The 12,454-nt window shown below is 44.9% G+C and overlaps 1 pseudogene; it reads right to left on the reverse strand.

Annotated features, from left to right (window-relative positions):
- Positions 1-12,454, reverse strand: part of LOC129050882 (Y-box-binding protein 3-like) — a 44,835-nt pseudogene continuing 32,381 nt past the window's right edge.

The raw sequence follows: 12,454 nt of genomic DNA on the forward strand, positions 1-12,454 counted from the left end.
TTATTGAAAGTTAATTATACTTTAATAAAGCTGTTTTAAAAAATAAGCTCAATTGAAGCCTATAAAGTGGAAGATTAAAATTAGGCAACAATATAATCCAGGCTGAAGAATAAATAAATGTGATCAACAAGCACTTAATACATTCTGACAGTTTTAGAACAAAGAAAATGAAACAATGGCATGGTGATTTTATCATTTCGTTGAATTGAAAAAATACCAACATTTCTCCATAGAGAATGTTGTTAAAGGTTAGTAGATATCAGTCCTTTATTACTGACTCAGGATGGGAAAGTAAAGAGCTACAGCCTTTTCTGACTTAAAGGGGGAAGAGCTACATATATATTCATTTTGCTATACTTTGCAATACACAAACACATATGAATGATTACCCTAATATTTTCTGATTACAAAGAAATGTGTGACTGTCATAAAACATCCAAAAACATCAAATGTCTAACATGAAGTACAAAAGTTGTCAGTAGTTTTAGACCCAAATGAAACACAGTTTCCACTTTGAGGATATTGTTCAAACTCCTTTCCCAAGACTGCCCCCGGTTGTGTCATGTATTAACACAGTGTGTCTAAAATTGCCTGAGAAGTAGCAGGTCTTTGTTCTCACTCTTATAGCTGTGTCCTCTGTTGAATAGGGTCTGGGTGACCCCAGCTAAAGCCTCATTTGATCCACCAACAGGCTCCTTTATCTCCTCTCCAGGGAAGTGGGGGGTCCCTTCTTCCTAGGAGAAGCTCTGAGCTTCTCCATCCAGGGCTGGATCCTAGGGACCAGGGAGTGTGGCTGGGATGAGCTAACCCTCAGCAGGGAAGACATAGGCCATCTGGGTGGCCACGGCACAGGTTTGTACCACAGCACAGAGGCCCCTGGAGCCAGGTGAGCTCAGACAGCTGCTCCCAGGTCAGCAGAGAATAGGCCTACTGTTCCCACACCTGGGCTGTGTTGTGATAAATGGCTTCAGAAGGAGTGTGCAGAGAGGTCACCAGGTTTTTCTGAAGTGGTAGTGGGTGGTCTCCTAGAGACTGAGATCTGGGCCACTCGCTGTGCCCGGTGTGGGCCTCTGGGGGTCCCCCACAGCAGGGCATCATGGGTCTCCTCATTTCACTGATGTGTACAGTGTCAGAGGCCTTTGGTATCTTTTCCAAAGTCAAGCAGTCCTTTTGCAGTTTTGGCTCATGTCCTTGATGCTGTCCTGAAGAGGAAGCATATGAGTGAGAGACTTACCAGAACAGCTCCCGTGGATGCTTATTCCCAGAATGTCCCCATGCACCTTCAGGTGAACCCCACTTGTCTTTCCTCCTCCTTCCCTGCTCCCTCTGTCTCCCTAAGGAAGGGAGGCTAAATCCCTTCTGGGACCCCAAATGCTTTCTGGATGTCAGGATCTCTAAAATCCTCTCAGCCACTGAGAAACCCCTTTCCTGCTCAAACTCAGTATAAATAACCTGCTTATCTGCCCTTTGGAACAAAAAAGCAAGATCCTACCTGCTCTATCTTGGCAGCTGTCCATGGAATGGATTTCTCTCTTCCTAGAGTTCCCCCATCTGAGCTGGACTCTGATTCTGTGGATGAAATGAAAGTTTGAGTGACTGCCTCCAACTGAACACCTTAGGCGCTCTAGTCTATCCTGGACACACCAGAGCTGAGGTTGCCACCAAAACTCGGTTCTTCTCCCTGGATGCCAAAGAGCTCCCAGTTCCCTTCCCAGAGGAGACTGTGTTTACCCATCCACTGTCTCTTCTCACCTTGAAAGAATCACATCTTACATAATTTAGCAGTGCTGTTTCTGACATTGAGCTTAGTTTCCTTGGAATTCTCTTCCTGATTTGAATTGGGCTCTGATCTCAGTGCAAAAGAAAGTTTAGGTGACTCATCTCTTCCTAGGCACAGAGTCCCAAAGTCTATACCTGACCCATATTTGTGGGTCATTCTCTCAATCAAGGCTGTTCAGCCAGTGTCGAGTGTGAATGGGAAGCATAGAGTTCCAGGGGATCATCACTATATTTCTGAAATCCCTGTGATGACTGTAAGTCATTTCCCATTTCTAATCTCAAAATGAAACCCCACCAAAGACACAGATCAGTATCCCTAATGCTACCCCTCCTGCCAGCCTCCATAGGAACAGCCAAAGGCCTTACTTTTGCCTTGCGTGTGGCTCTTACTGGAATGAGAAGAGAGTGTCTTATCTTTTCTTCTGATGGTCTTTCCTCCTTATCCAAGCCCCTTTCTGTAAAGGAGATCTGTTGGAAAGAAGGTGGGCCAATGGGGCATTGGATGGAGGGGCAGTGGGAGTCTGGTCTTCAGTTCCCCATTCCATGGTGAAGCTCCAGTGAAAGGTGATCTCTCTCTCTCTCTCACATGCACAGAATCAGGTGCAGGTTGTTCTTGTGAACCTGTTTTTCTAAGCCCTTAAGCTGGACATGGCTCACTCCTACTGGCTGAAGAGATTTCTCCCTCCTGCCACTCATCATGGCCTCAATAAGAAATTTTTCCATCATGAATACCTTGGGGACCTAGACACAGATAAGATCTAGATGCAGAGCCCCGTCATCATGTTAAGAAGCAGGAATTCAAAGCTGGGGGCACAGGAAGAGGAATGCAAGGAACTTATCCCTATCTGATTTGTGCCCCAATTCCCACCTAGAAGTATTTAAGATCCTGCCCAGATTTCAAGATGCAGAATTAGACAGACCACATATTGACATGTGTGTATATATTTTGCACATGAAGAAAATTATAGTGTTAAAATTGTGCACATAGATGTTATAATTTCTCAAATGCTTGGAAATGACAAATATCAAATTATAGTTCATTATATTAGATATATGCATATGTGGTAAGATAATAATGCAGAGAAAAAGTAAACACCAAATAAAATATCCTTTCCTAGCTTGAAAGTGGGGGAGATGATTAGATCAAATGTGACTGTATTGGTCTGATTAGATCACATGTAAAGCTAACCCAATCAACTGAATTCTTGAGGCAGCAAAAAGTCCAGCTGAAGAGCAAAACTTTCCCTTTACCTCATTCTCCCTCAGTCACCCTGGGAGCCCCACTATACTCTGTAGAGTCTGCTCAGCATCCGTGATCTAAGCTGATCCATTCAGCTGGATTATCATCATCAACCTTGCATGCTTTGGTTCTTTCACTTTGTGTTTCTGTTTACAATAAGTTGTGGATATGACTTTGCATTATGAATTTCCAGACACCTAATGGGCCACTTGTCTGTTTCTGTCCTGAAAAACCAATACCCAAATACAAAAATATATCCTCACAAGAACCTCTGAAAGCCACCTGTGATTGCTGCTGACTCATTGACTTCCCTGCTCCTCAAGCCACAGAGAACATGCAAGAACTGCCAGATTTTAGGACACATGGCCAGGATCAGGAGGTGCCCAGTGAAGTGCTGTGGTGGGACCCTGTCCCCAAACCCATGGGCTTAAATAAAAAGTAGACACTGAAACCAAGAAAGCCCCGGCAATTTGTGACTCCAGGACCCTTTACTAAGACTGACAGAAGGAACAAAGCAAAAATGAGATATCTGAAGGGTTGAAATAATCCTTGAACATTGGAATCTTTGGACATCACAATTCCAGTGTCTCCTCCTTTACTGTTTGTCCACAGCCTTCTCCTGGCATGAATAGAGAAACTCAATAAAAATACACAAAGGGCTCAGTATACTCCCAAGTTCCTCAACTCAGAAGCCCATTCTATTCCTGAAGGATCATTGCAGGCAGGTGTATGGAGCTATCTTGAAACTGCATATACAGGCCAAATAGCAATAGAGTCCAAATTGAAGTACATCCTGATTATACATTAAAGAAAAACACAGAGGCTGCCTGGAGGTGGAAGTTGGATCTGAAATGAGACCAGGAGAATCCTTGGTAAAGTTTGCAAGACCTTTAATGCTTCTTTCACTCCAAAACACAAGCAAGGACCGTGTCCTTTTTCCCATCCCCCAGGTGGGGACAGGAAGTTGAGACATATACAGACACTAAACATGGTTTGTTCTGCAGCAAGAAGATTTTCAGAGAAAGATGCTTCGCAAAACTTACCCAGGAAACTTGAAGCATCAGCAAAACTTCAGCGTAATGAGATAATCTTATTACTCTGAGGGTATTTCCCCCGCTCGTTTTCTGCTCAATTGCTCTTCATTTGATTTGCTTTCCCACTATGAACATTATCTTAAAAACCCAGGATAACCAAAAGGGTTCCTCACATATATATACTTTTCTTTTTCCTTTGTTTTGTTTTGCTATTATTTATATGTCCACCACAAACATGCTAGTGTGGGCATTTCTACACACATTTTCAAGTAGTGTCATCGATGCATTCCAGGAGGTAGAATCCTGCATGCAATAACATGCATCTTTCCACTTAATACATATTTGTTAATTGTGCCTTAAAAGGTCATTGGCCATTTATACTCTCTATAAACATGTAAAAAACAGTCTGTGTATATGTATGTATGTATGTATGTTCACTCATGCACTCATTTATTTATTTATTTAGAAACAGGGTCTCACCCTCTGTTACCCAGGCTGGAGTGCATGATCATAGCTCATTGTAGCCTCAAACTCCTGAGCTTAAGGTATCCTTCTGCCTCAGCTTCCCCACATGCTGAGAATACAGGCATGAGCCACCATGCCTGGCTAGTATGTTTTTACTTATCATGAAAAGATTAGTAGGAAGCATTTAATTTTCCTAACTGATGGTCACACAAAACATTTTTTTTTGTAATTTATTTTCCTGCGACCACCATTGAGGTTAGATGCATCTTTATGTGGGAAATGACCATTTGTATTTCTTTTACCATAAAATGTTTTCATAGGTCCTGTGCCTTTTAAAATTGAGTTTGTGTTTTACTTTTCATTGTCAGAGGTTCTTAACATATTTGGATGTCACCTGTTCCATATGATGTTAGTAGGCTGATGCCTGTCCATAATCCAAGGATCTGTCCTAGATCTTTGTTCTCAAAAGTCATCCAGTTGTCAAGAAACCTGAGATGTGATCCTTCCACATGGCAAAGGTTCCCATCAAGACATGAGCTAGGCTGCCGATTACCTCATGGCCAGGAAAAGCATGGGGGATGGATTTATTGATTGGCCCCATGTTGCATCCAAGCACTTTGGCCAGGACCCAGTACATTGCCAAGATGATAGTCAACAGGCCCGAAGTTTACTCTCATGATGTTCTCCAGCCTGCCATCAAAATACTTTTCTTTTTCTGGCCACTTCTCAACCTCTGACACATTAATAATATTCCCATATGATTCATATGCAGATTAATAATTGTTAAGTTGGGGAATTTTATTCTTTTTTTTCCTTTGAAGGGTAAAAATTTTATTTTTGAGGAACTTCTTACTGCACATTTTCAAAGAGAGTCACATAAGAAAGCAAAAATGTTATCCTCCCCTCATCCTAGAAATAAATAAGAAGGATATAATTTTTTTTTAAAATCATGACGCTTGGAGGCTTAGCACCAGCATCCAAAATGAACAAAAACGGAAAAAAAAAGCATTTACTATATATTTCAGATTTCTTTGGTTGTGGTTCTCCCCATGCGGTATTAATATTACTTGTTTCAATATATATTACCAAAACAGTAAAAACCAGGAAAAAAAATATAAACCTAGCGCTTGCTGAAACTGGGGAGGCTGCTCTCTTGTCTTCTGTGCAGGAATTCTCAGGTTCTCAGCTTGCTGGAAAAATTTGTTGACATTTTCTTTTTGTAGTTGTTTCTTAAAGAATAACAGCAAACATTCCAATGTCCAAATCTTGATTAGTCTTCCACTTCATTGCTTGGATGTTTCTTTGGTGTTGGTAAGGTTGTGGCCTGCTTTTTGCTTTATTTCTGAATGGTCATTAATTCTTTAGGTCACCCTGCTGATGGTGAAGGTGCCTGGGGAGCCTGGTGTTACTCAGCACTACTCTGCTCGGTGGATGGAGCAGGGTTCTCACTTCGTGCTTCACCTGCCTTGGCCTCTTTGCCATCTTGCGAAGGAGCGTTAGGAGGCCGTGGGCGACGCCCGTAATTGTAGGGACGCCGGTATCCACGGCGAACAGGCGGCTGGTTTGGACCACTGGAGGCTTGCTGATTTTCTTTATCTTCAGCCTCTCCAACTGCTGGGGCAGGTCGTGGGCGAGGAGGTCCCCTGCTACGGTACCTTGGGCGGTAAGTTGAATTTCAATGAACTGGTCTCTGAAGTTGTGCTCCTTCTGGGACTCCATCCTTTATCTCTCCAATCTCAACAGCCTGTATTCTGTTGGGATGGGGTAAGAAGGTGAGCGACGGTCAAACATCTGTCCCACGTGGTAAGGCGGGAACCGCTGCTGCCTGTACTGAGGGCGATACTGGGGGCGGCGCAGCCGATTCCGGGCCCCAGAGAACTGCCTATCAGTGATAGGGGGGTCAAATCCTTCACTGCTGCCGCTCCCTTCTTCCTCCTCCTCCCAGCGTAATTCCGGGGAGGGCCATGGCGCCTTCCATAGTAACCACGTCTGTAACTGCGCCGATCAGCAGCATAAGGACTGCCTTCCACAGGAACTCCACCCCGGCCAGTCACACTGGCTGCTTCTGCACCCTTCTCTCCCTCAACCACATCAAACTCTATAGTTTCTCCACCTCCTACACTGCGCAGATATTTCCGTGGGTTATTCTTCTTGTTGGCAGTCTGATGTATAAATACATCTTCTTTGGTGTCATTTAGATTTATAAATCCATATCCATTTCTGACGTTGAACCATTTGACAGTGCCAAGGACTTTGGTGGCGAGAACTTTTTTCTTCGCGTCTTCGCTGTCCGCGGCGGTGGCTAAAGAGGCGGCGGCCGCGGTGCCCGTGGCTGCGGGGGCCGCGTCCCCACCCGGGTTTCCTGCGAGGAGGGCGGCGGGCTCCCGGGTCGCGGCCTGAGGCGCACCGCTGCCCACCCGGCTCTTGGTCGCCGGGTCCTGGGGAGCCGCGGCGGCCGCCTCCGCTGGAGCCTGCTGGAGGGTGGTGGTAATGGTGGTGGCCTCGCCCGCCTCGCTCGTTCCTCCTCCTCCGCTGCTCTAGCTCAGGCGCCTCGGTGGCGGTTGGTCGGCGGTTAGCGCGGCTGGTGGTCGCCGCAGCGGGGGCTCGCTCTCGGGGAGGCCGGGGGTGATCTCGCGGCGCAGGCGGCGGTGGCAGAGGTGGGGTCTCGCAGCGGGGGCAGCTCGAGCTTCGGGATGCGCGCTTGGTCTTGGGCTCCTCGCTCGATCTTACTGCCCCCTTTTTTCTTTTTCTTTTTTTTTTTTGAGACAGAGTCTCGCTGTGTCACCCAGGCTGGAGTGCAGTGGCACGATCTCGGCTTACTGCAGCCTCCATCTCCTGGGTTCCAGCGATTCTCCTGCCTCAGCCTCTTGGGTAGCCGAGATTACAGGCATGCGCCACCACACCAGCCTAATTTTTGTATTTTTAGTGGAGACGCGGCTTCACCCTGTTAACCAGGCTAATCTCGAACTCCTGACCTCAGGTGATCCGGCCGCCTCGGCCTCCCAAAGTGCTGGGATTACAGGCGTGAGCCACTGCACCTGGCCGGGAATTTTATTCTTAGAAGGAGGAAGTTTATATGGATGTACTGTTTTCTCAAAAGGGTACAGTTAAGATTCTTTTAATGTATGTACATTTTGTCTCACACACACACACACACACACAAACCCTAAAATATGGCTCACGCCTGTAATCCCAGCACTTTGGGAGGCCAAGGTGGGCGGATCGGCTGAGGTCGGGAGTTCAAGACCAGCCTGACCAACATGGAGAAACCCAGTCTCTACTAAAAATACAAAATTAGGCGGGTGTGGTGGCACATGCTTGTAATCCCAGCTACTCAGGAGGCTGAGGCAGGAAAATCGCTTGAACTCGGGAGGTGGAGGTTGTGGTGAGCCGAGATGGCACCATTGCACTCCAACCTAAGCAACAAGGGCGAAACTCCGTTTCAAAAACAAACAAACAACCCCTAAAATAATAAAACAGTTGCGAGGGGTGAGGAGTGGGTTGAAATATAGATGAAACAAAAATGGCACATGATTAGTACCTGTGGAGGCTGCGTGGCAGGTTTATTACATTACTTTGTGTATTTTCTATATGCTTAAAATGTTATTAGTCAGCCAAGAATTTTGTATCCTGCCAGAATAAGCTTCATAAATGAAGAGGAAAGTTTTTCCTAGACAAGGAAATGCTGAGTGAATTTGTCAACACTATATCAGTACAACAGGAAATGCTCAAAGTGGTCTTAAACATGGAAATGAAAGCTCAATATTCACCATCACCAAAAACACATGTAAATATAAAACTCACGAAAAAGGTTGAGTTTGGCCCTGTCTTTTTCTCCCTCTCTTGCCCTTCACCTTCTACCATGGGATGGTGCAGCACAAAGGCCTTTGCAAGATGTAGCTGCCCATCCCCCCAACCCCACCCCACTCCAGTCTTGGACTTCCCAGCCTTAAGAATTACAAAAAAGGGGGGAGGAGCCAAGATGGCCGAATAGGAACAGCTCTGGTCTACAGCTCCCAGCGCGAGCGACGCAGAAGACGGGTGATTTCTGCATTTCCATCTGAGGTACCGTGTTCATCTCACTAGGGAGTGCCAGACAGTGGGCGCAGGTCAGTGGGTGAGTGCACCGTGCACCAGCCGAAGCAGGGGCGAGGCATTGCCTCACTCGGGAAGCGCAAGGGGTCAGGGAGTTCCCTTTCCAGGGGTGACAGACAGCACCTGGAAAGTCGGGCCACTCCCACCCGAATACTATGTTTTTCCGACGGGCTTAGGAAACGGTGCCCCAGGAGAGTATAGCCCGCACCTGGCTCAGAGGGTCCTACGCCCACGGAGTCTCGCTGATTGCTAGCACAGCAGTCAGAGACCAAACAGCAAGTCGGCAGCGAGGCTGGGGGAGGGGCGCCCGCCATTGCCCAGGCTCGCTTAGGTAAACAAAGCAGCCTGGAAGCTTGAACTGGGTGGAGCCCACCACAGCTCAAGGAGGCCTGCCTGCCTCTGTAGGCTCCACCTCTGGGGGCAGGGCACAGACAAACAAAAAGACAGCAGTAACCTCTGCAGACTTAAATGTCCCTGTCTGACAGCTTTGAGGAGAGCAGTGGTTCTCCCAGCACGCAGCTGGAGATCTGAGAACGGGCTGACTGCCTCCTCAAGTGGGTCCCTGACCCCTGACCCCCGAGCAGCCTAACTGGGAGGCACCCCCCAGCAGGGGCAGACTGACACCTCACATGGCCCGCCAGGTACTCCAACAGACCTGCAGCTGAGGGTCCTGTCTGTTAGAAGGAAAACTAGCAGAAAGGACATCCACACCAAAAACCCATCTGTACATCACCATCATCAAAGACCAAAAGTAGATAAAACCACAAAGATGGGGAAAAAACAGAGCAGAAAAACTGGAAACTCTAAAATGCAGAGCACCTCTCCTCCTCCAAAGGAACGCAGTTCCTCACCAGCAACGGAACAAAGCTGGACGGAGAATGACTTTGACGAGCTAAGAGAAGAAGGCTTCAGACGATCAAATTACTCCGAGCTACGGGAGGATATTCAAACCAAAGGCAAAGAAGTTGAAAACTTTGAAAAAAATTTAGAAGAATGTATAACTAGAATAACCAATACAGAGAAGTGCTTAAAGGAGCTGATGGAGCTGAAAACCAAGGCTCGAGAACTACGTGAAGAATGCAGAAGCCTCAGGAGCCGATGCGATCAAATGGAAGAAAGGGTATCAGCCCTGGAAGATGAAATGAATGAAATGAAGCGAGAAGGGAAGTTTAAAGAAAAAAGAATAAAAAGAAATGAGCAAAGCCTCCAAGAAATGTCGGACTATGTGAAAAGACCAAATCTACGTCTGATTGGTGTACCTGAAAGTGACGGGGAGAATGGAAACAAGTTGGAAAACACTCTGCAGGATATTATCCAGGAGAACTTCCCCAATCTAGCAAGACAGGCCAACATTCAGATTCAGGAAATACAGAGAACGCCACAAAGATACTCCTCGAGAAGAGCAACTCCAAGACACATAATTGTCAGATTCACCAAAGTTGAAATGAAGGAAAAAATGTTAAGGGCAGCCAGAGAGAAAGGTCGGGTTACCATCAAAGGGAAGCCCATCAGACTAACAGCGGATCTCTCGGCAGAAACCCTACAAGCCAGAAGAGAGTGGGGACCAATATTCAACATTCTTAAAGAAAAGAATTTTCAACCCAGAATTTCATATCCTGCCAAACTAAGCTTCATAAGTGAAGGAGAAATAAAATACTTTACAGACAAGCAAATGCTAAGAGATTTTGTCACCACCAGGCCTGCCCTAAAAGAGCTCCTGAAGGAAGCGCTAAACATGGAAAGGCACAACCGGTACCAGCCACTGCAAAATCATACCGAATTGTAAAGACCATCGAGACTAGGAAGGGACTGCATCAACTAACGAGCAAAATAACCAGCTAACGTCATAATGACAGGATCAGATTCACACATAACAATATTAACTTTAAATGTAAATGGACTAAATGCTCCAATTAAAAGACACAGACTGGCAAATTGGATAAAGACTCAAGACCCATCAGTGTGCTGTATTCAGGAAACCCATCTCACGTGCAGAGACACACATAGGCTCAAAATAAAAGGATGGAGGAAGATCTACCAAGCAAATGGAAAACAAAAAAAGGCAGGGGTTGCAATCCTAGTCTCTGATAAAACAGACTTTAAACCAACAAAGATCAAAAGAGACAAAGAAGGCCATTACATAATGGTAAAGGGATCAATTCAACAAGAAGAGCTAACTATCCTAAATATATATGCACCCAATACAGGAGCACCCAGATTCATAAAGCAAGTCCTGAGTGACCTACAAAGAGACTTAGACTCCCAAACATTAATAATGGGAGACTTTAACACCCCACTGTCAACATTAGACAGATCAACGAGACAGAAAATCAACAAGGATACCCAGGAATTGAACTCAGCTCTGCACCAAGCAGACCTAATAGACATCTACAGAACTCTCCACCCCAAATCAACAGAATATACATTTTTTTCAGCACCACACCACACCTATTCCAAAATTGACCATATACTTGGAAGTAAAGCTCTCCTCAATAAATGTAAAAGAACAGAAATTATAACAAACTATCTCTCAGATCACAGTGCAATCAAGCTAGAACTCAGGATTAAGAATCTCACTCAAAACCGCTCAACTACGTGGAAACTGAACAACCTGCTCCTGAATGACTACTGGGTACATAACGAAATGAAGGCAGAAATAAAGATGTTCTTTGAAACCAACGAGAACCAAGACACAACATACCAGAATCTCTGGGATGCATTCAAAGCAGTGTGTAGAGGGAAATTTATAGCACTAAATGCCCACAAGAGAAAGCAGGAAAGATCCAAAATTGACACCCTAACATCACAATTAAAAGAACTAGAAAAGCAAGAGCAAACACATTCAAAAGCTAGCAGAAGGCAAGAAATAACTAAAATCAGAGCAGAACTGAAGGAAATAGAGACACAAAAAACCCTTCAAAAAATAAATGAATCCAGGAGCTGGTTTTTTGAGAGGATCAACAAAATTGATAGACCACTAGCAAGATTAATAAAGAAAAAAAGAGAGAAGACTCAAATAGATGCAATAAAAAATGATAAAGGGGATATCACCACTGATCCCACAGAAATACAAACTACCATCAGAGAATATTACAAACACCTCTACGCAAATAAACTAGAAAATCTAGAAGAAATGGATAAATTCCTCAACACATACACCCTCCCAAGACTAAACCAGGAAGAAGTTGAATCTCTGAATAGACCAATAACAGGATCTGAAATTGTGGCAATAATCAATAGCTTACCAACCAAAAAAAGTCCAGGACCAGATGGGTTCACAGCCGAATTCTACCAGAGGTACAAGGAGGAGCTGGTACCATTCCTTCTGAAACTATTCCAATCAATAGAAAAAGAGGGAATCCTCCCTAACTCATTTTATGAGGCCAGCATCATCCTGATACCAAAGCCTGGCAGAGACACAACAAAAAAAGAGAATTTTAGACCAATATCCTTGATGAACATTGATGCAAAAATCCTCAATAAAATACTGGCAAACAGAATCCAGCAGCACATCAAAAAGCTTATCCACCATGATCAAGTGGGCTTCATCCCTGGGATGCAAGGCTGGTTCAATATACGCAAATCAATAAATGTAATCCAGCATATAAACAGAACCAAAGTCAAAAACCACATGATTATCTCAATAGATGCAGAAAAGGCCTTTGACAAAATTCAACAACCCTTCATGCTAAAAACTCTCAATAAATTAGGTATTGATGGGACGTATCTCAAAATAATAAGAGCTATTTATGACAAACCCACAGCCAATATCATACTGAATGGGCAAAAACTGGAAGCATTCCCTTTGAAAACTGGCACAAGACAGGGATGCCCTCTCTCA

Source organism: Pongo abelii, chromosome 18 (assembly GCF_028885655.2).
Source record: "Pongo abelii isolate AG06213 chromosome 18, NHGRI_mPonAbe1-v2.0_pri, whole genome shotgun sequence".
Lineage (NCBI taxonomy): Eukaryota > Metazoa > Chordata > Mammalia > Primates > Hominidae > Pongo > Pongo abelii.